This window comes from Suricata suricatta, chromosome 6, assembly GCF_006229205.1.
Source record: "Suricata suricatta isolate VVHF042 chromosome 6, meerkat_22Aug2017_6uvM2_HiC, whole genome shotgun sequence".
Taxonomy (NCBI): Eukaryota; Metazoa; Chordata; class Mammalia; order Carnivora; family Herpestidae; genus Suricata; species Suricata suricatta.
This window is the reverse complement of record NC_043705.1, coordinates 143,888,230-143,889,262: the sequence shown is the minus strand read 5'-3', so window position 1 is coordinate 143,889,262 and position 1,033 is coordinate 143,888,230. Positions and strand designations below refer to the sequence as shown.

The 1,033-nt window shown below is 53.2% G+C and overlaps 1 long non-coding RNA gene across 2 annotated transcripts in view; it reads left to right on the top strand.

The window, feature by feature from the left end:
- LOC115293915 overlaps positions 1-1,033 on the top strand; it is a 13,220-nt gene that overhangs the window by 10,163 nt on the left and 2,024 nt on the right. The window lies entirely within an intron of this gene.

The following is a 1,033-nucleotide window of genomic DNA, read 5'->3' as shown; positions in this document are numbered from 1 at the left end:
ACCCTTAAAGACACGCCGCTGCTTTATGTCAGGTCCACCTCTTCTCCACCGGCGCCCCCCACGCCGGAGCTCGGGGCCACTGTCCCGGGGCAGAGGCGTCCTTCTGCAGCGTCGCTCACTGCAGGTGGAGACAGGAGCCCTTGGAAGGAGTGAGATTGTAGAGTGGATTGGAACCCAGTAAAGTAACGTGTTGTGAGGCCCATGCTGCTGGTACGCGTGTGTGACATGTGCGTGTGAGAATGGGCTGCCTGTGCTCCACCTGGATATTTCTTTCATCCGCTGTCCCAGGCCACCCCAGTGTCCCCTGCGTAGTGACAGGTGAACAGGGGCCTGGGGTGCACAAGCGGCTGGTCATGTGGACCAGTTCCTGGGACTCGGGCTTCACCCTCCACACTCCGTGTCCCCAGCCTAGAGACGCACAGGGGCGTTCCTCTCAACGTTTTGGAATCCAGGCACATCTTGCATTGGATTCGTATGCTGAATGGAGTTCTTTTCTGTTTGTACTCTGGGAAGTTGATAAAATTCTTCAGAATCACTGTGCTCTGAAAATCAACAAAAGTGAGTGTGTTGTGCACTCCTGAGCATGGAGCCTGGAGCATTCGGAGATAAGACGAATCCTAACATGATACAAATTCTACCTGCTCCACAGGGAGAAACGGTGTTTCCCTCCCCAGGGATCCAAGTTGCATCAACCTCAGGAGGGTGCAGACTGCTCGCTCCCCCTGGGCCCACTCAGGAAGCGCTGGGGGGTGTGGAAGCAGGGTTCCAGAAGATCAAGATTCTGAAAACCCAGCTCTCTTCATGTCTCTGTGTCTTCAACAGGCCACTTACAGATCATCCCAATTCTGTGTCACCCTCTTCTTCCTTTCTTTTTATTTAATAGTTTATTGTCAAATTGGTTTCCATACAACACCCAGTGCTCTTCCCCACAAGTGCCCTCCTCCACCACCACCACTTCTTTTCCCCCCTCTCCCTTCCCCTTCAACCCTCAGTTCATTTTCAGCATTCAATAGTCTCTCAAGTTTTGCATCCC